General features: G+C 42.0%; 1 non-coding gene and 1 pseudogene across 1 annotated transcript; both read right to left on the bottom strand.

Annotated features, from left to right (window-relative positions):
• LOC103072858 (mediator of RNA polymerase II transcription subunit 25-like) overlaps positions 1-25,559 on the bottom strand; it is a 118,890-nt pseudogene that overhangs the window by 33,518 nt on the left and 59,813 nt on the right.
• On the bottom strand, positions 13,909-13,980 carry TRNAE-UUC (transfer RNA glutamic acid (anticodon UUC)). The gene has a single exon. It is a non-coding gene; the product is annotated as a tRNA-Glu (tRNA).

Raw genomic sequence — 25,559 nt, 5'->3', positions numbered from 1 at the left:
GAAAAAATGGATGTGAGAGTGTTTTGCAGACTGCAAAGTACTTGTGAAAGTAGAGAACCACACCAAGAGCATTGGACAGCAACATACAAAGCTTGACACATGAGGAGGCTCAGAAGTCCAAGTTCACAGTGAACAGTTTTTGTGGCAGGAGGGTGACGAAGACCACATAAAATTCCCCTAGAGATGGTTTATCAACTAGTTTGAACCTGAGGCCGAATATCTCCCCAGTGTTGGGTTCATTCCATGTTTTTGCTTCCCAGGAATCTAACTCCTTGCTCAACTCTGTGACTCTTCAGAATGGAACGCTACTGCATTGTATATCAGATATCATATTTGATCCTTGGTGGAAAGAAGAACACGATTTGTCCTAATATGATTATTGCTCCTTCGTCTCTTTGCCTTCTGAATGGTATCATGCTTTCCAGATTACTACTCAGCATTTTATTTTTCAAAAATGCTTTTCAAACATTCTTGAGTGATTTCTTTCAACAGCATTATAAGGTGTGTCACTGGGATTTTTAGAGGACCTCACAGTTGAAGAATTTAGCCACAGGGCAGCTAAGGCTATGTCTACAGACCTGGCAATAAGGAGCCATAGGAGGGAGACGAGGGCTTTATTGCAGAGCTGCTGATGTGGCCACTTTCTCTTCTCCTAAACTTCTTGTCAGATTTATGGCAATTATTGTAAAAGAGCACTCAAGAGACAAGTATTTTAAAGTAATATTTTAACTCAGTTATTGAAAATTCAGATATGCTCTGGGGGATGATTGCTTGGGGAGCCTATTATAACAAGTCAGCAAAAATATCTCGTAAATGATACAGTATAGCCAGCTTAACATGATCCATGGAGACACAGGCTTTGGCGTGAATCACATACACTCCAGACTCCTCCATGGGGATTCAATTACATGTAGGGCCTTATTATAATATGACTTTACAGAGCTACTATCTTAAGATATAGTAGAATACTTTATCACAAAGGACTGCATAGTCATCATTCAGAAGTGGTGTCAGAATCATTTGCAGGGGCAGGACCAACAGACAGCAGGAGAGGCCAGAATTTGAGAATGAGAAATGCCCTGAGCAAACAGGAAAGCAAGTCAAAGCCAGATTCCAGAGGTTAGAGGGGAGCAATAGGTCAGGAACTAGGGAGTTGGCAGATGAGAACAGAGGACATGAACTTTGAGAAGCCCCAGTAGGCAGTCGGGTAGGGGGATAACCATGAAACTAGGGGAGTGAGGCAAAGCTAGTCAGAGAGGAAAGGCCCAGCATTGTCATCACTTAACAGGGTCTAGTTCCATTCCAACTTGTTTTAGTCTGCTCTGGTTTCTATAATGAAACACCATAGATCAGGTGGTTTAAATGACAGACATTTACTTCTCACCGTTCTGGAGGCTGAGAAGTCCAAGATCAAGGTGCCAGCAGATTTGGTGTCTGTTGAGGACTCTCTTCCTGGCTTATAAACAGCCGTCTTCTTGCTGTGTCCTCAAATGGCACAAAGAGAAAGAAAGATCCACTTACCAGGACACTAATCCCATCATGATGGCCCCACCCTCATGATCTAATCACCTCTCAAAGGTCCCACCTCTGAATACCATCACATTGGAGTTGGGGCTTCAACAGATGAATTTGGGGGGCACACATTCAGTCCATAACACTCTATTATAGCTGTATTAGATGCCTGTAATCAATGCCTGCCATTTTTTTAAAATATTTTTTTATTGGGGTATAACTGATTTACAATGTTGTGTTAGTTTCAGGTATACAGCAAAGTGAATCCATTATACAAATACATATATCGACTGTTTTTTAGATTCTTTTCCCATATAGGCCATTACAGAGTATTGAGTAGAGTTCCCTGTGCTATACAGTAGGTCCTTATTAGTTATCTATCTTATATATAGTCGTGTGTATGTGTCAATCCCAGTCTTCCAATTTATCCCTCCCCCTTCCCCCTCCCCCTGGCCATTCTTTTTGGTTGCTCATCACGTGAGTCCCATGCCGATGTCTCCAGTGTGATGAGTTCTCTGCTGTATGAGTCTTTGTGGAAGTTAGAGCCCAACCTACCATTATGGGAACTAAAATTGCCAGGTACTTGTGTTCCCAGTCTCCCTTGCTGTGAGGCCATGATCACATGATGCCAACCTCACACGCTGCCCTTGGGTTTGAACCAGAAGCTGTGGACACCCAGAAGCAGGGACTGTAGAGAGTTGGTGGTGAGGGCAGCTGCAGCACAGTCGTGTCCCCAGCATAGGGGTGGCTGGAGGCATTGCTGAATGCAGCAAGATTAAGATTCCACGGCAGCAGTGGTGGCAGCACAATCTGCAGTGTCCACTGCTTGGGGGAGCTGCTAACTTGGAGCTGGGAAAGGGTCCTGCTGTGGGACTTTGGGATTCCTGGCCTGGCTCTCCAGATCTCTTAGTGATCCCATGAACTTCTTAATATCCTTTTCATAAATTACTCTCTCTGCTTAACTCAGCCAGGGGTGATTTCTTTTGCTTGCCACCAATCATCCTACTTAAGGCATAGTTATGTTCTAGATAGCAAACAGACAGAAAGCAAACAAAGAAATCCAAAAACCCAGTTCCAGGAATGTCAGTATATAACAATAGCTCTTGCTTGTTGAAAATATTTCTTTTGCTGCTTCTTTAAGCTATAAGGCAACAGTCTCTACAACACTGTCATGTTTCAGACCCTCCTTTCCCTCCCAGTGTAAACTCTGTTGAGGGCAAACCACCATTAAGCCCCATAGGGCTGGATGCGCAGAGTTGGTGAGTCTTCCCCAAGGCCCTGGGCTGCACTAGCTTGAGAGACGAGCCTTGCCTTGCCCTGTACCCAAGAATGGGGGTGGCGATCCTCTTAGTCTCTTCTAGGGTCCCTGACAGGGCTTAGCGTTGCTTCTTTTCTCCCTAGACTTACAAGAGTTCTTGCAACGACCTGGACTCTGCCTGGGCTTCTCGTAATTTCTGCTTCCTGACCCTCTCCCCACCTCTCCAGGCCCTGGCTGGTCAGCTCTCTTGGTGCTGGCTCGGGGTCTCAGTCCCTCCTCAAGGTACTCCTGCTTCTAATCCTGTTTCTCTCCCCTCATTAGTGTCCCATGACAGTTCTCTTCCTGAATGTTCCCAGCGACGCTGCCACCCTGTACTGTACCCCTACCCCACTGTTGGGCTTTCTGACAAGCACCATGGAGACCTTGACTCTGAGACACAGCCTTGTCCTGGCCAGAACCTCTCTATGTTCTCCCTGCTGTGACAAACGCCTACCCTGGGAACAGAACACAGAACAAGGTCAAAACCAAGAGCAGACACTGACAACTGTCATTTTCCTCAGATTACCTAGAATGAGCACAAATGACAAATTTTGTTTCAGGCATTAGAAGAAAGGGATGAAGAAAGTGGAGACAAAGGCAGAGAGAGAGAGAGAAGAAATATCAAATCCAAATCTCATGTATATGATGCTAAATGTCAAACGCCAACATCAAATACCCAATCTGTTATTTGCGTTCAGAAATCCTTGTGAGATACTTGCTAATTTTTAATTGTTATTATACAAAATAAATGGAGAGGAAAATCATGACTAAAGGGAAGTGGAAACAGAACTCTGACCTTGTTTAGTTGTTTATGTTTATTATCAAGGTGGTCATTCTCAGGTTACCCACTGGGATCCACCCACTGCCTGCAATGCAATTCTTTTTATATTTACCTTTGCCTCTAAGCCCTTAATCTAATCAGAGGTCAATTTCGGCAGGAAACACACATCTTTGCTGGATAAGGAGAGGCCCATCTACTAAGCTGGCAACAAGTCTCATATCCTGTGTGATTTTAATCTGTTGACAATAGGAGTCTCTGCCTATATTTAGCTTAGATGAAATCGGTCTAATGAGGTAAGGCTCAAGTAGTTTTAATTAGTTTGTATGAAAATGTAGGCTTTTCATGCTGTGTTGTGTGGACTCATCTCTGAGAGAAAGAGCTATCTCTCTTTTTTTTTTCTCCCTGTTTCCTGATTACCCAGCTCTCAATAAAAAATTATCTCTTACCTGCTTCATCAGTTCAGTAAGAGGAAGTTGGGTGGCTTTACCAGCAGGTGTTGTAAAACTCTAAAATTAGGCTCGCTGAAATTCGATATACTAGCAAATTAGGCCCTGTGGTGTTAGAAAGTTCTGAATGTTCCCTGAAAACTGTTCCCAAAATGTCTTTGTTTTCTGGAATTCACTGAAACCCATTTGTTCCTGACACACTAGATATGAAAGAGACCCCTGGGCTTCTGCTTGATGGAACACATCAGGTTGTGAATAAATTACTTCTCAAAACTTGGCTAAGTTTTGTACTCTAGGAGCAATCTGTAATCGTTTTAAAGTTGCTTGGCCTTTATGAGACACTGCAGAGAATTGGCTTTGAGAACTGGCCAAGCAAATCAAAAAAGTATGCCTTTCTTAACCAAGGAGATTCAGATTCAGGGAGTGTTTTAAGTCTGCAGTCAAAAAACTGCTGAAAAGTCTGCATGACCTTCACAAAGCCTCAGGGACGAAAGAAAAAAAACTGCTTGGGGAGTTTTTGCTTTACTATTTTAATTGGTTCCACATCAGGTTCATGTCCAGTTTATGTACCTGATGCTTGCTGTTATGCTCAATTTTCAATAATTCTTCTGGCTTAGAATTCCACTTCCATTCCATCTATTGGGACCAGGGGTGATGTGCTAGCCAGACTTCCTAGTTGCAAAAAGAGATCACCTCTGGTTAGTCTAAACAGAAATGGAATTTACTGAGAGAGTATCAGAGTGCTCACACAAAGGACCCTGGTGGATATTTAAACCTCACTCCTCTCACTCCTGGTAGATGTTTTTCTCTTTATCTTTTTTCCAAGTAATGAGCTTAAAGTTAGTTGCTCATCATTTTTCCTGCTCAACACCTGTGTGTGTCTTCTGATCCCTTCTCAGATTCTGAGTTTTGTTCTGGTCTTCATCCACTAACGTGTACATCACTTTTAGTAGATCCCTTTGCCTGACAGTTTGGCCTCACTATTCTTTATTTTAATCTCTGTCTTGAACCCCGTGGAAATGACTTCAGTGTTCAGAAGGAAGGGTGTTACAGACTAATTATCTGTGTCCTCCCCACTCCCATCCCAGATTCATATGTTGAAACCCTAACCTGCCACATGACTATATTTGGAGATAGGGCCTGTGAGGATGTGATAAAGGTCAAATGAGGTAATGGGGTGGGGCCCTAAACTGATAGGGCTGGTGCCCTTATAAGAAGAGAAAGAGACACCAGGGTCCACTCTCTCTACCTTCACTTAGAGGAAAGGCTATGTGAGGACAAAGTGGCCCTCTGCAAGCCAGGAAGAGAGTTCTCACCAGAAACCTTGATCTTGGACTTTCCAGCCTCCAGAACTGTGAGGAAATGAATTTCTGTTGTTTAAGCCACATGGTCAATTGTATTTTGTTACGATAGCCTGAACAGACTAATACAAAGGGATAGAACATATGCCATCACCAACCAATACTTACTTTCAGGAAGCATTTTCCCTCTGATGGCCTGTTGCTTTCATTTTGGTTATTTGATTTGTTGAGACATTTTTCTCCTGCGATCTTTGATTACATTCTAGTGTTCATGTAATAACAACAAAAGTCTTTCTGAGTTTGTGAGCCTTTATTCGTCGTGAATCTTCTGGAGTGTAACTGAATGTGACACTACCATTGGGAAACTCATCCTGGAAAAGCATCTCATTTAAATGAAGATTGTAATTAACTAAGGAAAGCAAAATACTGGGGAAAATTGTTGAAGTTTTTTCCACCCTTAAAGGCACAGCTAAAGTACGTGGTCTATAAAATGCTGTGACCAATTTTAAACAAAATATCAGAATCTAAACCTTCACTTTTCTGAACATTGACTTTTTCTTTCAGGGTAGGAACATTGGGATCCAACACTTGAATTATACCCAATATGCAAAATACCTTGGAACTTCTATTTTGGAAATATTTAATAAAGAAACCCATTTTTAGGAGCATTCTCAATAGGTACATAATGTTTGACTTTTAAGATAGCTGTTAAAAATGGGAAGCATCCCAAACTCACTTGGAATCAAATCTGGTAACACACTGAGCTATGTGAATACCCTTTGGTCACAAAAAACAAGCATTGAGAAGAAAGTGACTAAACTGATTTTTGAAATTGAGGTAACATTGGTTTATAACATTATGTAAGTTTCATGTGTACCACATTATCTTTTGGCTTTTGTATACACCATCAAAAGTCTACTTTTCATCTGTCATCATACAATTGACCCCCCCTTAACCATTTCACCCTCCTCCTGCCCCCTTTCCCTCGTTACCACTACTCTGTTGTTTGTTTGTTTTAGTTTTTATATTCCTCATACAAATGAAATCATATGGTATTTATCTTTCTCCATTTGATTTATTTCACTTAGCATAATACAGTCAAGATCCATCCATGTTGTTGCAAATGGCAAGATTTGATTCCTTTTTATGGCTGAGTAATAAAAAAAATCTATATCACATTTTCTTTATCCTTTCAGCAGCCATCAGTGGGCACTTAGGTCATTTCCCTATCTTGGCTATTGTAAATAATGCTCTGATGAACATAGGGGTACCTATATCTTTTCAAATTACTGTTTTAGTTTTCTTCAGATAAGTATTCAGAAGTGGAGTAGCTGGATCATATGCTTGTTCTGTTTTTAATTTTGTCAGGAATCTCCATGCTGTTTTCCATAGTGGCTGCACCAGTTTACCTTCCCTCCAACAGTATATGAAGATTCTCTTTTTTCCACATCCCCTCCAGCACTTGTCATTTCTTGCCTTTTTGATAACCATTCTAACAGATGTGAGGTGATATCTCACTGTGGTTTTTATTTGCATTTCTCTAATAATTAGTGATGTTGAGCATCTTTTCATGTGTCTGCTAGCCATCTGCACGTCTTCTTTGGAAAAATGTCTATTCAGATCCTCTGCCCATTTTTTAATCAGTTTGCTGTTGTTGTTGAGTTGTATGAATTCTTCATATATTTTTGTATATCAACCCTTTATTGGGTATGTGATTTGCAAATATCTTCTCCCATTCAGTAGGTTGTCCTTTCTTTTTGTCGATAGTTTCCTTTGCTGGGCAGAAGCTTTTTAGTTTGATATAGTCCCACTTGTTTATTTTTACTTTTGTTTCTTTTGTCTGAGAAGACATATCTCATAAGATATTGCTAAGACCGATGTCAAAGTGCCTATTAAACTGATCTTCTTATGAGTCTCTTAAAGTGGCTCCAAAAAGATTCAGAACGGTCCCCTGAACACTTGCAAGTGGCGGCGTCACTGGAATATGTGTATCCTCCTCCATGGTGACTATTTTGAAGGACAACATGCATTTGCATTGTCATTTTACTGTCACTCCTTCTGATCTGTCTCCCAACCATTTTGGCGTTTGCTTCCTTTTATATGCATATTTCCCTGAGTTAGTAACAGCAGACAAAAAGGCTTTTAAAATATATACCTGTCAGGATGGCTGTTAATACTGGTTTCCAAAAAAAGATGCCATGATTTATACAAGGCTTTTATGCTGAGCAAAATTTATGAACTTTTCTCTCCACCCTGACTTCTCAGTGTCTAGGAACTAACTGTAAATCCTGGAACTAATGTATTTAGACACATTACACTGCTGTAGATGTGAAGTACAAAGAGCAGCTGGGTGGACCCAAGCCCAGAGACATCTCACTTCTCATCAAATCCAAAGAATCCCGGAGCCATAAGATCTGAAATTTAAAGTGAAGTCACTTTCCATGGAATTGAGGCATGAAAATAAGAACAGTTTTGAGAGGCACCATTTGGTGAATCAATGCAAAAGGAACTGGACTTAGGGCTCTTGCACTCAAGCTTTTTTTTTTTTTTTTTTCCAATTTTGACAAATATTTACGGTCTGATTTTCATTTTTTAGTCACAGAAATGAGTTCTTTTGAAAGAATCAATGTGGATTTATTATGGGTTTTTACGTGCTCGAGATCTTTGCATCAGAATGATCTTGGAAACAAAGGATTGTTATAGAAAGGTTTGCACATTTGTAAAACAAATGGTAGGACCCGAAATAGCATTATGTCTGATATGCTAATATAGTAACAGAAATGACATATTTTCCCTGAATATATTCGGTGTCACAAAAATGGCATATTTGATTTCATAGCCTGAAATAATTTTACATTATCATCACTAATAGAGGCATAAGAAAATGTGAGTCCAAACAAAGATTTATATATAAATTGGCTTTCACTTTAGGTTAAAAAAAAATCATAATACTAAAACTGAAAACTAAGGCTGGGAGACCTAACTGTAAATATTACAATGTGGGTTTTGGACATTTTCCTTTGGAGCTCTTCCCTCCCCATATTTACAATAACTACAATTCCAAACTCACCTTGAGTTGAGCCTTGAGGGATGTGGAGACTCCATTGCTCAATCATGGGGCAGGAGGTGTTTCTGTTGGTTGTTCACTTATGGTTTCTTGGCTCCAAGCCCACCCTGTGATGCTCCACTCTTTGATGGCAGGACTGGGACTGAGCAAACTAGAAGCCTTAGACTCCATTATGTTCTGGCATCCTGTTGCCTGATGACATGTCGCCATGTGGAGCTCAAGGGGGAGGTGGGAAAGTGAGAGGAGGAGAGATTTCCTTCCTGTTTCTAGCTCCTGTTAGCATCCCTCCAGCATCACAAGCTAGCCCCCCTGCTTCTTTCAGTACTTCCAGAACCTGCTGTGTCATGCCCAGACTTCTGAGGTCTTTTTAACAGTGGTGCAGTGCCCCACTTATTCAATTTATTTATTTATTTATTTTGCGGTACGCAGGCGGCTCACTGTTGTGGCCTCTCCCGATGCGGAGCACAGGCTCCGGACGCGCAGGCCCAGCGGCCATGGCTCACGGGCCCAGCCGCTCTGCGGCATGTGGGATCTTCCCGGACCGGGGCACGAACCCGCGTCCCCTGCATCGGCAGGCGGACTCTCAACCACTGCGCCACCAGGGAAGTCCCGCTTCTGTTTTATGTTTTGCTTTTTTTGGCCATGAGGCACGTGGGATCCTAGCTCCCCAACCAGGGATCGAACCTGCAGCCCAGCACTGGAAGGCGAAGTCCCAACCACTGGACCACCAGGGAAGTCTCTGTGCTAGCACTTTGGATACAGGCATAGTTGAGGCTATGAAGGCGCTCATTATAGTCTAAGAGGGGAGATAGAAATGCAAACAAACAATTGCAATCTAAAGTGGTAATACAATGATGCATGGAGGGCTACGGAACAGCCCACACTGCGTTGAAGAGGGCTACGGAGGAGGCTTCTTGGAAGAGGAGAAAGAGTACATGTCCTGAATTAAAGGATGAATAGGAGGGTCCATCCAGGAGGAAAGGAGAGATGACATTCCAGGCAAAGGAGTGATCCTCACAGGCAAGAAACAGTATTATGAGTGTGTGTGTGTGTGTGTGTGTGTGTGTATGCGTGATCTAGTTTAGTGTTGCTGCAGGATGAGGCGAAAGGGGTAGGTAGGGACCAGAAAATGGAAGTCTCTGTCCCCAGACAGGTCCAAACTTTCTCTTGTGGATAACAGGGAGTTGTAAAATGGATTGAAGCTGGGAAGTGTCATGATAATCATTGGATTTAATCAGATCACTTTGTGGTAATGTGGAGGATACACGGAGGTCAGAGCGGTGGCAGGGACACACGTGAGGCATAGTGAGAGCTGACAGGCTGCGAGGAGGGAAGGGCCAGAGAACCAGGTGCTGGGGTCTAAGGTGGATGAGTGGAGCTTTGCTGCTGACTCTGTGTAAAGCAGTGGGTTTAGAGCTGCAGGGGCACAGATGCTTCAGACCTGTGCGCGCCTACAAGGAATTATACTTGAACCGAAGATTCAGGTGCAAACACAAGTTCAAGGTAGATGCCAGGAAGTGCCATAGACGCTAGCGGTAACACGAGACACAGACGGAAAGGACAAAGCATCAGGCTTCCTGGAGGTCATGTCATCTGAGGAGGCTCTTGAAGAATGGAGGGGGACCCGAGGTTAATCTAAAGAAAATTGGGGTTCTTTGGAATGTTAGTGTGTCAAAATGCTCTAAGACAAAAGGGCTTCATGGTCAAATGATTTGGGTTAGTACTCTGTATGGTATCTTTCTTTAGATTATTACAAGGCTTTTTCACATATTACAGGCTCTGAGAATTCCTCAGGAAAGAAGCCTGTTTTTAACTTGTTTCCTCAATCTGTATATTTACAAACGCACCCCCATGCTCCCAGCATGCTTTGCCTCCCCTTCCCCAACCTGTTATTTCCCTGCAGAACCATGTTCCAGAGGCTAGAGTTTGAGGAACCACTGGTGTGACAGAAAAGGAAACTGAAGCCAGAGGAATTGGGGCTGTAAAGTAGAGAGAGTGGGACCAGGGCCATGGAGCCTAGGTTTTTAGCCCAGTGTTCTTCCCGGGCATCATTCCCTCCAACCAAACAGCGTTTTTAGTGCGAATCTAGGTACTGAGCACTGAGCGAGGCATTCCGGAGGATGCTGTCCACAGATGGTTTCCGTCAACTTGAGACGAAAAGGAAACAACAAACCAAAACCCCACTATGTGGCATGGGTTACACAAACATGCCGGGAATGAAGGGTCAGTTCCAATCCTGGGCAGGGAACGTTAGCAGGGACTTGGGACAAATACAGAGTCTCCAGGATGGGCCAACCCACTGAGATAAAACCCAGGCAGGGACATGGAAACCAGGGTTCATTTCCAGAGCCTGGGCGGAGGGGAAGGATCTGGTCTGGGTGATCAGGATGGCCCTTGGACTCAGAGTTTCACAGTAAGAATGATCTGGCTCTGATTCTTAAGTCAAAGGCAAGCAGTCTGAAAACTAGAAAGAGAAGGGTGGAAATCATGTCCACGCTCTGGGATGCGGGGCTGGCAAAGATGGAGCAAAGTAGGAACCAGTTAACATGCGAGAGCACGTATGGGATTCCCTCTTAGATGCCAGTGTCCTGGTGTGTGTGCGTGTGTGTATGTGTACATGTGCACGCTTGCTCAGGTGTGTACGTGTGTGGGTGTGGGCACGTGGGGAGAAATGGGGGGTGGGGAAATCACAGGTACAGCCCTCAAATAACAGGCAGAACAGAGCAGGTGCTTTTCTTCACAGAGATGATGGAGGCAGTGGATGGAAGATGGTTATCAAATGATACTCTGTAAATCCTGGCATTAGAGCCCTCAGACATACATCAGAATCACATTGCCACTCACACAGATACAACAGTAGTTGTGATACAATTATAAACATTCATAATTAGAACAAAGTAATAAGGTCGGGTCTGATCTAATTTGTTGGCAATATTTCCCTTACCTTAATAACTGTAATAACGAATTAGATGAGATGTCCCTGCTGTTTTAATAAAGTGGCGACGTTCCTTACAAAGATCACTTAATCCCCGCTTCTTGTTTCTCTCCTTCATATCATCCTAAATTAGCTGCTGTCAGCGCTCTGATAATATTACTTGCCTACTCAAGACAATCTGATCATATTACTTGCCTACTCAAGACGATTACTTGCCTACTCAAGACACCCTCCTCCCTCTTAACGAATAAAATCCACCCTTCAAGGGCTGTGGCATTCAAGGGCTCCAGCCCACCTTTCCAAATCCTGCTGTGAGTCACCCTCATAATCCTATGCTCTGAGATGATGTTCAAAATGTGTGACAGCCAGTAAAGCCTGGGTGCCAATCAGCCCAAACCGGTGGGACCACAGCACCGAAGCAGGGTCGTGCAGCAACCCTGCTGTGTCAGGGGCAACTCTGGTCACTGGGGGGTGGGCGGTCCAGGGGACCCAGGGGGCAGCTGGGATGGCAGGGTGAACATTTGGGGGCCGGGACTGGTGGCCCTTTACAACTAGTTCGGAAGTATTTCATTGCTTTAGCAATTTGCATATCCTTCCAGCTGAGTATCAGCCCAGCCTCTTGAAGCTCCAGCTCCCCTTTTTGTTCTCTCCTCCTTGCACGCCACGTAGTCTCTATTTTCTTGCCTTTGTGCATAGATTTAGAGGATCTATCCAGGAGATCTAATGTATGACTAATTAGAATTTCAGAAAGAGAAATAGAATATGTGGGGAAGAAATTATCAAAAAAATTTACCAGAAAAGAAGGATTCATCTGTCCATCCATCCATCCACCCATCTATTTATCCATTGAATACTTGTTGAGTGCCAGACATTCTCTTAAGTACAGAAGATACAGGTGTAAATAACATAGATGAAAAATCTCTGCCCTTATGGAATTTACATTCTAGTGTGAGAGATAGTTAATAAAATTAAATAAATAGATAAAATATAGAGTGTATTAGTGATGAATGCTAGAGGAAAATATCTAGCATGTAAGGAAGAAAGGAAGCGTCAGGAGAGGTTGCAGTTTTGGACAGAACAGCCAGTGAATGCCTCACCGAGAAGATGACAGTTGTGTAAGTCCTGAAGGAAATAATGGAGAAGCCATATGGACCTCTGGGATCGGATATCAAATGCAAATGACTGAAGGTAGGAATGTACCCGCATTGACTTGGCACTACAACCAGCAACTCCAGGGGAATAAGCCCGAGAGAAATAATAGGAAATGAGTCAGGCGTGGGGTGGGGCTGGGGCGTAATTTGTCATTTTAGGGATTTTGATTCAAGTGACTTATTAGTTCATAAAGATTCATTGATTCCCCCCCACACACACTTTTTATGGCTGTAGATTATCCCATTGTATGATGCTTTATTCAGCTCATCTCCAGCATGGGCATTTGAATGGTTTCCAATATTTTGCCATTATAAATAATGCAGAGTGAATAACTAGTACAAATGTTGTTTATAATTTGTGGACATATATTTTCAGGGTAAACTGCTGGATATTGGATTGCTGAATCAAAGCAGAAGTGAATATGTAGTTTTATTATATCTTCTTAATTCCCTTCCATACCACTGTGCATACCAAGGGCATACCTTTGTGTACTCTTACCAGCAATGTATGAGAATGTCTCTTTTCCCACATTCTCACCAAGTGTGTTGTCAAGCTTTTGAAATGTTGTCAGTCTAATGGGTGTGAAATTGCAGCTTGGTGTAGTTTTTTTCTTTGCGGTACGCGGGCCTCTCACTGTTGTGGCCTCTCCCGTTGCGGAGCACAGGCTCCAGACGCGCAGGCTCAGCGGCCGTGGCTCATGGGCCCAGCCGCTCCGCGGCACGAAGCCGTGCCCCCGGCATCGGCAGGCGGACTCTCAACCACTGCACCACCAGGGAAGCCCCAAATTGGCATCTTTTTGATGTTGTCATCCTACCCAGGAACAAGGAATGTCTTTTCATTTGTTCAAGTCGACTTTTGGGTCTTTTAGGCATGTTTTGAAAGTTTTCCTCCTATAGCTTTTGCAAATTTTTTGTTCAGTTTATTTCTAAGAATTTAGTCTTTATTTTGTTACTAAAAATTATGTTTTCTTTTCCATTGCAACTTCTAATTGGTTATAGATTGTATGTATGAGCGTTACTGATTTTCTAAGGTTTATTTAATATCATACTACCTTATTGAATTCTCTTGTTGTCTATACGAGTCTTGTCATTGATTTTCTTGATTTTCCCAGATGGACCTCGTATTATCTGCATCCTCTCCTTTTTCCCGCACTCTCCATCTTGATTTTACCTTGATATGGGCTTTGCAGCTGTCTCTATTGGTTTTGGGTACCTAATTCCCCACATGAGGATTTTTAATATTCTTTGTCTCTTAGTTTTGCTGTAGGCATTGATAATGGGTGGCTTTATCACACTTTTTGTGCATTCCCATCTTTTTTAGAGAATGTGTGAAAAGATTTAGAATTAATTGGCTCCCATTTTCCTACAGGAACCTAGAAGTCCTGATTTTTCTTTCTTTTTGGCTTGTGGGATCTCAGTTCCCCAACCAGGGATTGAACCTGGGCCACAGCAGTGAAAGCGCCGAATCCTAACCACTAGACCACCGGGGAATTCCCTAGAAGTCCTGATTTTTTTTCTTTTTTTAAAAAATGTGAGCAACTTCAAAAATTGAAAAAACTGGAGAGAAAGATATCCTGAACAATATGCCTAATACAAAGCTTCGTCAAATCTTAATTTCTTTTTGCTGTATTTGCTTCAGGTCGTTTTTCTTTTTAACAGAAAGAGAACATTACAGATACACTTGAAGCTGCCTGTGTAGCTCTCACTAATGAGTCTCCCCCTCTCCCGGGAGTGACAACCATCCTGACTTGGGTAGTTACAATGACCACATATGTTTTTATGCTTTAACAAAATATTTAATATCCCTTAAACAATGCATTATTGCCTTGAATGTTTATAAACGCTTTACAAATAGTATTTTACTGTACATATCCTCCTGCAACTTGCTTTTCCTGTGGTTTATTCATTTTGGTTTCTAAATAATATTCTGTTGTTTATCTACAGCTCAATTTATTTATTCATTCTTCCATTAGTGGGCATTTGGTTATTTTCAGGGTTCTTGGTCTTCTAGGAGAAACTGCTTCAGTAGGATCCTCATACATGTCTCCTTCCTGCCTGAATGAGTGATTCTAGAAGGTATACATTTCAGGGTGGAAAGGCTGGGTCATGCTGCTGAATAGCTTCTTAACGTGATTGTTCCTCGTTTCACTGCCAAAGCCAATGTTAGGGAGTCTCCACACAAGTCCACAGCCACCAACACTTGGCTCTTCAGACTGGCACATTTTTGGTACTCTGATGGGTTTTTGAAATGTTCTATTTCCTGAGGCTTCATGAGGACAACACAGGATTATTTAAAAATACTGACTCCATGCTCTGTATGCAACGATATCATTCACAAACAGATTTATATGTAATAAACTCTAAAGGATGTAGCAATTCAAAATCTTCCCTAAGGAAATGTTCATAAGCCTTAATTAACTTGTAAACGATAATAATAATGATTTATTAATAAGTAACTGATATCATATTACATTTATATTAGCATATACTATTAATATGTTGTGCTATACTAACAATAATAATATTGGGAATTGTATAAAAACCTTACAAAGGCAATCTTACTTAGGAGCCCCATGAAGCAGGAATAAGTAAGTTTATATATTAGGTGGGGAAATAGGCTCCGAGAGTTTTCAAGGACTCTCCTAAATGACAGATCCACCAGGTGGTAGAGGCAAGATTTGAAATCAGTCTTGGGGGTCATGCAGTCTGATCCTCCCTGTGGGTGTCACATTGCCCTCGTCTTGTGTCTCCCATGCAGAAGTTAAACCTCTTGTTCTGTGGTCCTCACGACTGAGCTAATGGGCTGTCACCTACATTGTTGTAAGTGCCAAGTCATTATCCATCATTTTTCAAATAGGATTCAGTCCTTCTCTTTAGTATCCCTGCAAACTGTTGGCTGCCTGCTCCAGTCAATAAACAGGATGGGCCATACTGCAGTGATCTGACCCCCTCTCACCTCAATCTCAGCACTTTCTCTTTTCTAAAAAAATTTTTTCTTGGAGTACACTCGATTTACAATGTTCTGTTAATTTCATGCATACAGCAAAGTGAATCAATTATACATATACACATATCCACTCCTTTTAGATTCTCTTAGTACTTTCCTTTCTGGTTGTATTTATTCTCTTTGCAGATTCAGTGCTCTTCTCCAAAATGTTTAACCAAACTTTGCAAAAAAAAATAAAAAACAAACAAACAAAAACAAGTTAAAGGCAAGTACTAATCTGAAAAGACTAAAGCCAAATTAAAAACAAAACAAAAGAGTCATGGACCACAATGTTCACTGCAGCTCTATTTACAATAGCCAGGACGTGGAAGCAACCTATGTGTCTATCGACACATGAGTGGATAAAGAAGATGTGGCCCATATACACAATGGAATATTACTCAGCCATAAAAAGGAACGAAATTGAGTTATTTGTAGTGAGGTGGATGGTCCTAGAGTCTGTCATACAGAGTGAAGTAAGTCAGAAAGAGAAAAAGAAATACCGTATGCTAACACATATATATGGAATCTTAAAAAAAAAAAAAAAAAAAAAAGGTCATGAAGAACCCAGGGGCAGGATGGGAATAAAGACGCAGACCTACTAGAGAATGGACTTGAGGACACGGGGAGGGGGAAGGGTAAGCTGGGACAAAGTGAGAGAGTGGCATGGACATATATACGCTACCAAATGTAAAACGGATAGCTAGTGGGAAGCAGCCGCACAGGGAGACCAGCTCGGTGCTTTGTGACCACCTAGAGGGGTGGGACAGGGAGGGTGGGAGGGAGATGCAAGAGGGAGGAGATATGGGGATACATGTATACTTATAGCTGACTCACTTTGTTATACAGCAGAAAGTAACACACCATTGTAAAGCAATTATACTCCAATAAAGATGTTTAAAAAAACCAAACAAGACAAAACCCAAAGAACAAACTTAAATGGACATCACTGCTGACAGAGTTCTCAGGTCATGCCTCTCCTTGGGGGCTTCTCCTGATCAGCTCTATCCTTAGCCCTTGGCCTGGCACCAGGTACTGTGGCTAGACCACCCTCCCCAGTGGGGTTGCCTTGACCATGCCCACCTCACCAGGGTTGTTTTTTTCTATGGCCTAAAGAGAGGGAAAAAACTTCTCTCCATTTCAGGGCGTCCTCCCACCCAGCTTGATAAAAATCTGCAGAAATGCAATTCTGCGCACATGAAAACACAGCAATAGGGGTCCATGTATTCCCAAACTTTCCATTTCTGAGCAGGCAATGGGCTTTACTTCTTAACCAAAAGGTCCTCCAAATTGAGTTCCCAAATCCTCCTCGAACAAAAGAGCAGAAAACTTCTCCCGGTTTTATTTATTTATTTAGTTTCCTTTTTTTTGGCCATGCGGCATGTGGGATCTTAGTTCCCTGACCAGGGATCGAACCCATGTCCACTGCATGGGAGCACAGAGAGAGCCTTAACCACTGGACCGCCAGGGAAGTCCCTCTCCCAGTTTTAGATCTGTAGGTTTCAGAAAAATTGAGATTGATTCTTTCTTAGCATACTTGATCACACCTTGAGCATCAAAATTGTGTAGGTTAAAATAACACAGTCCTAATACACACTCTTGTTAAATTTATTGAATTGAATGACTTTTCCATTAGACAAATAGTTACTTGACTATTGAGGTCTCTCAGGCGATTTTGGGGAAAGAGGTAAAAGGGAAAGTCTTAGATCAGGGCATGCTATCCAAAATTGAATGCTGCCTTGTGGTAAGTTGCAGAGAAAGTTCTGGCAGGCCATTATCACCCACTCCTTCCAGGATGGCCACTCATTGGAGAGGGCACACTGTCTAGCATTTTTCTTGGGTTTGCTGATTCTAGCTATTGTATTTTTATCAATTTAGCTGGGGGAGGGTGTGTGGAAGAGTATCTGACTCTGAGAAATGTATCCACACTAATCACAGCTATAAGAAATTTATAAATCCAGAATATTAACTTACTGATTAAAAACGGTGAGTATATATGGGTCCAGACTACTTTATCTGCAACCTCTACTCCCAAATCTTTCAAAACCAGTTTCTGTACTTATTAGGGAGCAGAACTTCCATGAATTGAGGTGAAGCTATTTAAAGTCTCCTTTGATCGTCCTTCCTGTGAATATTCATGAATTACACTGCAGAATGTGTGTTTAGTTGCATGGTGTAGCCTCAGACTTTGCTAGAAGGTGGGTTTACAGACTGAATATACAGTATGTGCACTGTTTCCTTTCTAAAATTTGAAAATATCTGTGTTCTGAAGCATATCTGGCCCCGAGGGTTTTGGGTGAAGGTCTGTGGCTTTGTGCTGCCAGGGCATAGAGGCCTTATACCCAACCCTTGGGGCAATGCTGCACTGGTATCAAAGTGCCCGGGGAAACAGACCCTGCCCAAGGTCAGCAGGGCACTGTAGCACCTCATCAGACAAAGCTGGACGAGCACCTAGCTTGTGAGGAATCCAGGAGAATCGTCCTTGCTTGTAGGAGCAGAGACTGCTCTATAATCAGACCACTCAATCTGTCAGTCTGTTTTTTCCCGTACAAAGACCTGGATAAACCCTAAAACTTTCCTACTATGAAATCATTATGTGTCCATATTCCCCACCAACGACCAAAAGTTTCTAACTTTGAGGGACTTTTTCAAAATTTTTAGACATTGGATGGTAGCTTAATTTACAAGTTTATCTCTCTCTAGTTCTTTCTAAAATTTATTTTGAGATACTGAAAAGGACACAATCATGATGTACGGCTCAATGACTTTTCATAAATGGAACCCATCTGATAACTAACACCCAGATCCAAAACCAGAACATTACCAGCACCCCACAAGCTGGCCTCATATCTTTTCCCAGTCACTACCCATGATGTATCTTATCTGTTTCTTCTTGACAAGACTTGGGGCAGGCATCCTTGGTAGTTTGAAGATCTGTGAGAGACATACTAATTTCCCAGTCATATTTTCAAAATATCATTTAATGGGGTCGACACACTGGAAATATTTACACAAATAGCTAACTCCATTTCTTTGTACGAATTCCTGTTAATCCTTATAAAACTGACCCTTTCTGACCTTGTTATCCAACTATCGGAATGCATCTTATTTGTGGTTTGCCGTTACTGTGCACTGACTGCAATTGTTTACCAAAGATTTAGGGAAGGTCAAGTGCTCCTGGGCAGTGTGTGTGAACCTGAGAGGGGGAAAAATGTTTCCTTTTTCTGGGAAAATCTGAAGTATAGGAACAAGAGGTTACAGGGTATAGTGGACCACAGTGGCTTTGGCCACTTAAACTTACATTTCTGCTAAAGTAGTCATTTACCTCGTTCCATCACCAGCCTCTCATTGGCATTGGGGATTCCCCCATCCTTGGCCCCTGCACTTAGAAGATCTGTTCCCCGTTCCGAGGAAAGGGTTGGTGGGGCACAAGGCCAGTCCCAAGTTAACGAGGACATTGCAGTAGTTCCTGGGCCAGTGGTGCATCCCTATAAAGGGATTTGCTGTGTGAGGATGTTGGGGTAGAAATCTCCAGCTAGTTTTATTCAGCCTCAGAAAAGTATGTGCTCTGGGACCTTCCCGTCACTAACATCTCTGCCTTCCCTGAGTGTCCAAGGCATCAACCTCTATTTGGTGGTGGTGGTGGTGGTGGGATTAAAATGATCCCGAAATGGACATTGTCCTTAAAGTAAAGTTTGCACGAGCTGGCCAAAATCCGAAGCTCTAAGAGGTGCCACTTTTGTTAGACAATTGGCAGTCCCTGTGGCCTCTCTGCCTGGAACAAGGACAGCACTGCTAATGCTGCCCCTAACAGGTACCATGCTGGTCTCCCCTGGACTGGCCGTGGTCTCTGAGACAGCGCCCCTGAGCCTCCTGGTGCTGTGGACTGAGGGTGTTCACCTGTCTGAGTTTGGCTGTCCTTGACATTGACTCCACACCTCTCCACGTGGTGCTCACAGTTCAGGAAGATCCAATCTCCCCCCTCTCCTTGCTTCTTCTGTCTTCCTTCCTCCCAGCCAGGGAAACCTTCAATTTCTCCCACAGGCATGGAGGGATGGCTTTTTATGAAGTTCTATGTTCAGTCTAGTTTAGCAAATAAATGTTATGCCCCACTCCTTTCAAGCTTTTCCTTTAGAAGGAAATAGCCTTATTCTTTCCTTCTATGATGTCTGGCTCATGCAAAGCAAAAGCTTCACTTTTTGCAACGATGGTCCATGGATTCCAAGAGCCTCTTTTGAAAGTCAAAAAGTGGACTATCAATTCTTCCTTATAAAATAGGTGGGGAGGTCACCAACAAGAAAGCACAAACCAAAAACCAAACCAAAGTAATTTGAATATCGGGGACTTCCCTGGTGGTTCCACCTTCCAACTCAGGGGACTTGGGTTAGATCCCTGATCAGGGAACTAAGATCCCTCATGCCGTGGGGCAACTAAGCCTGAGCGCCGCAACTACTGAGCCCACACACCACAACTAGAGAGAAGCCCACGTGCCAGAATGAAGAGCCCACTAGCCACAATGAAGATCCCATGTGCTGCAATTAAGACCCGATGCAGCCAAATAAATAAAAAATAAAATAAAAAATAAGTTTAGTAAAGAAGTGTGCATTGAAAGAATACTAAAAAAAGTAATTTTAATATAAATGCAAAATATTATTTCATGACACACGTGATCTATGCCCTATAGTTAGCGTGAATGTCAGGACTAGCTGGAATTGGGCTGTGAACCAGGAAGGGTGTACCCAGGGTCTTTGGCAGCCATCTTGACGCCAGAAGGGAGACCCCATCTGGGAATGAGGTGAGCACTGACAGCACATTGGCCAAAGGGCCAGTTTGCTAAAGGTATTAGTTTGCTAGGGCTGCCATAGTAAAGAACCACAGACTGGGTTGCTTAAACGATAGAAATTTATTTTCCCATGATTCTAGAGACTAGAAGTCTGAGATCTAGATTCTGCAGGGTTGGTTTTTCCTGAGGCCTCTCTCCTTGGCTTGTAGACAGCTGTCTTCTCCCTGTGTCCTCACATGGTCTTCCCTCTGTGTGTGTCTGTGTCCTAATCTCCTCTTCTTATAAAGTCACCAGTCGTATTGGACTGGGACTCACTCATATAACCTCATTTTACCTTAGTTACCTCATTAAAGGCCTTGTTCCCAAATAGTCACATTCTGAGGTACAGGCGGTGAGAAATTCAACATATGAATTTTGAGGGGACACAATTCAGCCCATAACATGAGATAACCATTTTCCTACATTTACTTACTTCTTTTAGTGGTTTAGTTTCAGTTTACTTGTTTGATCTTGTGTTCCAACTAGCACCATAAAGAAAGTTCAACTGTGTGCTTCCTGGCTCCCCAATGCATTGTGTAATGGTATTGACTTTTGGTTACTTGGTCCACATCCAGTTAAGACTAAAGAGAGAACAGAGAGAAACCAGATCCTGGTTATGTCAGCTGAACCTGTAATCAGCTATGCCTGAAATCATGGTTCATTTACCTGAATCAATAAAATCCCTTTGTCTCAAGTCAGCTTGACTTGGGATTTCAGTCACTTGCAACGGAAAGAGTCCTAATGGACACGGTAGCATTCCATTTTTTGTTTTTTGCACAGAATTATTTTTATTAATTTTTACTAGGCTGAAAATAATTGTCTTTAAGCATCTAAATAACTTAAATCCTTGATACAAATATGTAGATGTTAACACTTTTTGTTGAGGAATAATTCACAAACAATAAATGGGACCCAATTAAAGTACATAACTTGATGAATTTTGATAGATATCACACACCCATGGAGCCACCACCACAATCAAGATACAGAACTGTTCCATCACACCAAAAGTGATTCTTATTTTTTCATATCCTTTATGTTGCTTTTCCCTTTTTTTTTTTTTTTCTTTAACATCTTTATTGGAGTATAATTGCTTTACATTTATACTAGTATGTTAGTTTCTGCTTTATAACAAAGTGAATCAGCTATACATATACATATATTCCCGTATCTCCTCCCTCTTGTGTCTCCCTCCCACCCTCCCTATCCCACCCCTTAGGAGGTCACAGAGCATGGAGCTAATCTCCCTGTTCTATGCGGCTGCTTCCCACTAGCTATCTGTTTTACATTTGGTAGTGTATAGATGTCCATGCCACTCTCTCACTTCATCCCAGGTTATCCTTCCCCCTTCCTGTGTCCTCAAGTCCATTCTCTACATCTGTGTCTTTACTACTGTTCCGGCCCTGGGCTTTTCAGAACCTTTTTTTTTTGGAGTCTATATGTATGTGTTAGCATACAGTATTTGTTTTTCTCTTTCTGACTTACTTCACTCTGTATGACAGTCTCTAGGTCCATCCACCTCATGACAAATAACTCAATTTCGTTTCTTTTTATGGCTGAGTAATATTCCATTGTATATACGTACCACATCTTCTTTATCCATTCATCTGTTGATGGACACTTAGGTTGCTTCCATGTCCTGGCTATTGTAAATAGAGCTGCAGGGAAACATTGGGGTACATGACTCTTTCTGAATTATGGTTTTCTCAGGGTATATGCCCAGTAGTGGGATTGCTGGGTCATACAGTAGTTCTATTTTTAATTTTTTAAGGAAACTCCATACTGTTCTCCGTAGTGGCTGTATCAATTTCCATTCCCACCAACAGTGCAAGAGGGTTCCATTTTCACCACACCCTCTCCAGCATTTATTGTTTGTAGATTTTTTGATGATTGCCATTCTGACCGGTGGGAGGTGATACCTCATTGTAGTTTTGATTTGCATTTATCTAATGATTAGTGATGTTGAGCATCCTTTCATGTGTTTGTTGGCAATCTGTATGTCTCCTTTGGAGAAATGTGTATTTAGGTCTCTGCTCATTTTTGAATTGGGTTGTTTTTTTGATACTGAGCTGCATGAGCTGCAGGTAAGTTTTGGAGATTAATCCTTTGTCAGTTGCTTCATTTGCAAATATTTTCTCCCATTCTGAAGGTTGTCTTTTTGTTTTGCTGTGCAAAAGCTTTGAAGTTTCATTAGGTCCCATTTGTTTATTTTTGTTTTTATCTCCATTACTCTAGGAGATGGGTCAAGAAGGATCTTGCTGTGATTTATGTCATAGAGTGTTCTGCCTATGTTTTCCTCTAAGAGTTTGATAGTTTCTGGCCTTACATTTAGGTCTTTAATCCATTTTGAGTTTATTTTTGTGAATGGTGTTAGGGAGTGTACTAATTTCATTCTTTAACGTGTAGCTGTCCAGTTTTCCCAGCACCACTTATTGAAGAGGCTCTCTTTGCTCCACTGTATATTCCTGCCACCTTTATCAAAGATAAGGTGACCATATGTGCATGGGTTTATCTCTGGGCTTTCTATCCTATTCCATTGATCTATCTTTCTGTTTTTGTGCCAGTACCATACTGTCTTGATTACTGTAGCTTTGTAGTATAGTCTGAAGTCAGGCAGCCTGATTCCTCCGGGCAGCCTGATCCTCCAGCTCCATTTTTCTTTCTCAAGATTGCTTTGGCTATTAGGGGTCTTTTGTGTTTCCACACAAATTGTGAAATTTTTTCTTCCAGTTCTGTGAAAAATGCCCATTGGTAGTTTGACAGGGATTGCATTGAATCTGTAGATTGCTTTGGGTAGTACAGTCATTTTCACATTGCTGATTCTTCCAATCCAAGAACATGGTATATCTCTCCATCTATTTGTATCATCTTTAATTTCTTTCATCAGTGTCTTATAATTTTCTGCATACAGGTCTTTTGTCTCCTTAGGTAGGTTTATTCCTAGGTATTTTATTCTTTTTGTTACAGTGGTAAATGGGAATGTTTCCTTAATTTCTCTTTCAGATTTGTCATCATTAGCTTATACAAATGCCAGAGATTTCTGTGCATTAATTGTGTATCCGGCTACTTTACCAAATTCGTTGATTAGCTCTAGTAGTTTTCTGGTAGCATCTTTAGGATTCTCTATGTATAGTATCATGTCATCTTCAAACAGTAACAGCTTTACTTCTTCTTTTCCAATTTCGATTCCTTTTATTTCTTTTTCTTCTCTGATTGCTGTGGCTAAAACTTCCAAAACTATGTTGAACGATAGTGGTGAGAGTGGGCAACCTTGTCTTGTTCCTGATCTTAGTGGAAATGGTTTCAGTTTTTCACCATTGAGAATGATGTTGGCTGTGGGTTTGTCATATATACAGCCTTTATTTTGTTGAGGTAAGTTCCCTCTGTGCCTACTTTCTGGAGGGTTTTTATCATAAATGGGTGTCGAATTTTGTCGAAAGCTTTTCCTGCATCTATTGAGACGATCATATGGTTTTTCTCCTTCAGTTTGTTAATATCGTTTATTACATTGAATGATTTGCGTATATTGAAGAATCCTTGCATTCCTGGGATAAACCCCACTTGATCACAGTGTATGACCCTTTAAATGTGCCGTTGGATTCTGTTTGCTAGTATTTTGTTGAGGATTTTTGCATCTATGTTCATCAGTGATATTGGCCTGTAGTTTTCTTTCTTTGTGACATCCTTGTCTGGTTTTGGTATCAGGGTGATGGTGGCTTCGTAGCATGAGTTTGGGAGTGTTCCTCCCTCTGCTATATTTTGGAAGAGTTTGAGAAGGACAGGTGTTAGCTCTTCTCTAAATGTTTGATAGAATTTGACTGTGAAGCCATCTGGTTCTGGGCTTTTGTTTGTTGGAAGATTTTAAATCACAGTCTCAATTTCAGTGCTTGTGATTGGTCTGTTTTCTATTTCTTCCTGGTTCATTCTTGGAAGGTTGCATTTTTCTAAGAATGTGTCCATTTCTTCCAGGTTGTCCATTTTATTGGCATATAGTTGCTTGTAGTAATCTCTCATGATCCTTTGTATTTCTGCAGTGTCAGTTGTTACTTCTCCTTTTTCATTTCTAATTCTATCGATTTGAGTTTTCTCTCTTTTTTTCTTGATGAGTCTGGCAATTGCTGGTTGTTGAGTGGAGTTAGGTCTTAGCGCTGAGATGGAGATCTCTGGGAGAGCTTTTATTTATTTTTTGTGGTACGCAGGCCTCTCACTGTTGTGGCCTCTCCCGTTGCAGAGCACAGGCTCCGGACGCGCAGGCTCAGGGGCCATGGCTCACGGGCCCAGCTGCTCTGCGGCATGTGGGATCTTCCCGGACTGGGGCACGAACATGTGTCCCCTTCATCAGCAGGCGTATTTTCAACCACTGCGCCACCAGGGGAGCCCTCTGGGAGAGCTTTTGCTGTTTGATATTACGTGGAGCCAGGAGGTCTCTGGTGGACCAATGTCCTGAACTTGGCTCTCCCACCTCAGAGGCACAGGCCTGACACCTCGCCGGAGAACAAAGACCCTGTCAGCCACACGGCTCAGAAGAAAAGGGAGAAAAAAGAATGAAAGAAAGAACGAAAAAATAAAATAAAAAGTAATAAAGTTATTAAAATTAAAATAAAAAAACATATTAAAAAAAAGAGAAAAGAAAGAAAGAAGAGAGCAACCAGACCAAAAAACAAATCCACCAATGATAACAAGTGCTAAAAACAATACTAAAAAACAAACAAACAAAATGGACAGACAGAATCCTAGGACAAAGGGTAAAAGCAAAGCTATACAGACAAAATCACACAAAGAAGCATATACATACACACCCACAAAAAGAGAAAAAGGAAAAATATATATCTATATATATAAAAAAAAGGAGGAAGAGAGCAACCAGATCTATAAACAAATCTACCGATGATAATAAACTCTAAATACTAAACTAAGATAAACATAAAACCAGAAAGCGGTCGCATACAGCAAACCCCAAGTCTACAGTTGCTCCCAAAGTCCACCACCTCAATTTTGGGATGATTCGTTGTCTATTCAGGGATTCCACAGATGCAGGGTACATCAAGTTGATTGTGGAGCTTTAATCCGCTGCTCCTGAGGCTGCTGGGAGAGATTTCCCTTTCTCTTCTTTGTTCTCACAGCTCCCGGGGCTCAGCTTTGGATTTGGCCCCGCCTCTGCGTATAGGTCGCCGGAGGGCATCTGTTCTTCGCTCAGACAGGATGGGGTTAAAGGAGCAGCTGATTCGGGGGCTCTGGCTCTCTCAGGCGGGGGGCGGGGG

The sequence above is a fragment of the Lipotes vexillifer genome, unplaced genomic scaffold (genome assembly GCF_000442215.2).
Source record: "Lipotes vexillifer unplaced genomic scaffold, Lipotes_vexillifer_v1.1 scaffold484, whole genome shotgun sequence".
Taxonomy (NCBI): Eukaryota; Metazoa; Chordata; class Mammalia; order Artiodactyla; family Lipotidae; genus Lipotes; species Lipotes vexillifer.
This window is presented reverse-complemented; position numbering and strand designations above follow the sequence as displayed.